Source organism: Palaemon carinicauda, chromosome 25 (assembly GCF_036898095.1).
Source record: "Palaemon carinicauda isolate YSFRI2023 chromosome 25, ASM3689809v2, whole genome shotgun sequence".
In the NCBI taxonomy this organism is placed as follows: Eukaryota; Metazoa; Arthropoda; class Malacostraca; order Decapoda; family Palaemonidae; genus Palaemon; species Palaemon carinicauda.
In genome coordinates, this window is record NC_090749.1 from 45,776,220 (window position 1) to 45,779,638 (window position 3,419).

The following is a 3,419-nucleotide window of genomic DNA, read 5'->3' on the forward strand; positions in this document are numbered from 1 at the left end:
GGTGTATAGTCTAGTCTTGGGGCCGCATGTGTGAATGCTTTAGAACCTTTATTAGACATAAGTCTTGCTTTTAATTATTTGAAACCATCTGTAACTATTTTCATGTCGACAGGAAATATATCAATTCTCTTGGATCTTTTGGACGTCCGGTTCTGATAACTTGATGGGTTATTTAACATATCTTAAACTTAATTCTAGCTTTAAAAGGCAGCTGGTATATTACATTTTTCTTATCAACATAGATATTTTATAGTTTTCTTCATTCAAAGATATGTTTGACTTATTCAGAGCGATGTGTATGACCTTTCTTTATCTGAATAGACTAATTTGAGTAGAAAGTTTAAATTTTTTATCTGACTAATTTTAACATCAGTATAACATATCCATTCGACTTTTTCCTCTAATTTAGTACTCATATGTCCCATATTGCCTTTACAAGGTCGACCTTTACAGCGGCAAAACGTGATAACAAAAGGGCGGAGTCTGACTCTTCTTGAGCTGCAGCATCAGGACTCTGGACTCTACACCTGCCTCGCCTCCAACACCGAAGGGATGGAGAGAGCAATGCCGTTGCTCTCCACATAGATTGTGAGTATGAGAGGATAATGTTAAGGGCAATGGAGGTTTTTAAAATTTGTTCCCTATGTATTTAAGCTTAAATTTGGGTCTGGTTTTATGTATAGATAAAAGAGGTCTTTGAGACAATGCACATAGATTGTGATTATGAGAGGAAAATGTTTTAGGCAATGAAGACTTTTTTAAATTTGTTCTATATGTTTTTAAGCATAAATTTAGGTCGTTGTACTGGTTGTATGTATAGATAAAAAATATTTTGAGACAATACACATAGATTGTGAGTATGAAGGGAAATTTTTAATGGCAATGAAGATGGGTTTTTAGAGAGACTTGTTCATAGGTTTTTATACTTAAATGTGGGTTTATATTACTAGTTTAATGTATGCATAATTTTTTCTAAATAATGCATATAGATTATGACTATCATGAGAAGGATTTATTGGCAATTAATATTTTTTTCCTTTTTTCCATTGTTTTTTTATTTTATACTGATTGTATGTATAGATAAAAAGCTTGTTTTGAGACAATGTTTAAGGTTTCTTATTGGAATTTTACTAGGATATGATTTCTTGTATGGCTTACCTTTATGGACGGAGTTTTTCATGATAATGAAGAAGCTTTTTTTCATTTTTCAAGATTTTTTATGCATAACTTTAGAGTCATATGGACAGGACCAGGTTTCTGTGTCAATAAACAGGGTAATTTTGGAAACTTTATTTGTTTTTTATATAGATTTTAACTACAAATAGAGAAAGGTTTTCAATTTTTCATGTCAATGAAGTTTTTTATATGATGTTTATCTTAGATTTTCAAGCAGGGGTATGGGATTTTGTATTTCTTGTAAATATAGACTGAAATCTTCTCAAACAATTTCAACTCTTGGGCTTATAAGCAATAGGTTGGGATTTTGTATTGATTTATATTTTGGACGAAAAGGAATTAGTGACAATCAAAGGAAGTATTTTTCATGCAATCTCGAATGATTTTAATCGTGATTACGGATTTAGTATTGATTTAAAGTGACGGAAAAGGTCTCATATGGGCAAAATATGAGAGGTATTTAGTAGGTTTTTGGTTTTAAAGCATTTTTATTGATTTCAAGTTAGGAAGGAAAGAGTTTTTTGTGTAATTTGTCACTCAAGATTCAAAGTATGATCAAATGATATTGATGCAATTAGATGGGTTTTAATTTAGTATTTAATGCAATGGTATATGTTTTGATTTAGTATTTAATGCAATGGTGTGGATGTTAATGCAGGATTTAATGCAATGGTGTGTGTTTTAATTTAGGATTTAATGCAATGTTGTGGGTTTTAGTTCAGTATTTAATGCAATGGTATGTGTTTTAATTTAGGATTTAATGCAATGGTGTGGGTTTTAATTTAGGATTTAAAGCAATCGTTTGGGTTTTAATTTAAGATGTAATGCAATGGTATGGGTTTCAACTTGGGATTTAAAGCAATAGTGTGAGTTTTAATAAAGAATTTAGTGCAATGCGTGGGTTTTAATGTAGGATTTATTGCAGTGGTGTGTATTTTAATTTGGGATTTAATTCAATGGTGTGAGTTTTAATTTAACATGTAATGCAGTGCTGTGAGTTTTAATTGAAGATTTAATACAATGATATGGGTTTTAATTCATGTTCTAATGCAGTGGTGTGGGTTTTAAATTTAGGATTTAATGTTGATGGTGTGGGTTTTAATTTAACATTTAATGCAATTGTGTGTTTTAATTTATTATTCAATGCAATGCTATGGGTTTTAATTTAATATATAATGCAGTGGTGTGGGTTTTAATTTAGGATTTAATGCGATGGTGGGGGTTTTAATTTAACATTTGATTCAAAGATGTGGGTTTTAATTTAATATTTAATGCAATGGTGTGGGTTTTAATTTAATATTCAATGCAAAGGTGTGGGTTTTAATTTAATATTTAATGCAATCATATGTGTTTTAATTTCATGTTTATTGCAATAGTTTGGATTTTAATTTAATATTTAATGCAATGGTGTGCGTTTTAATTTAGGATTTAATGCAATGGTGTTAGTTTTGATTTAGGAGTTATTGCAGTTGTTTGTTTTAATGTATCATTTGGTGCACTGGTGTGAGTTTTAAATTTATATTGAATGCAATGGTGTGGGTTTTATTTTGATATTCCATGCAATGTTGTGAATGTTTATTTAGGATTTAATCCAGTGATGTGAGTTTTAATTTTAGATTTTTATGCAATAGTGTTGGTTTTAGTTTAGGATATAATATATTGTTGTGAATTTGAATTTAGGATATAATGCAATGTTGTCGATTTTTATTTAGGATTTAATGCAGTGGTGTGTATTTAAATTTAGGATTTAATGCATTGTTGTGGGTTTTGATATAAAATTTTATGCAATGGTATGTGTTTTAATTTAGGATTTAATACAATTGTGTGAGTTTTAATTTTGGATTTAATGTAATTGTGTGGGTTTTAATTTAGGATTTGATATAAGGGTATGGATTTTAATTTAGGATTTATTGCAATGGTATGACTTTTAATTTAAGATTTTATGTAATGGTGTGTTTTGATTTAGGATTTAATGCAATGTTGTGGATTTTGATTTAGGATTTAATGCATTGATGTGGGTTTTTATTTAGCATTTAATGCAATGATAGGGGATTTTATATTTAATGCAATAGAAAGGGATTTAATTAATGATTTAATGCAATGGTGTAGGTTTTAATACAATGGTATGGGTTTTAATTAAGGATCTAATACAATGGTATGGATTTTAATTTAGGATTATTGCAATGGTATGGGTTTTGATTTAGGATTTAATGCAGTGGTATCGGAATTAATTTAGAATTTAA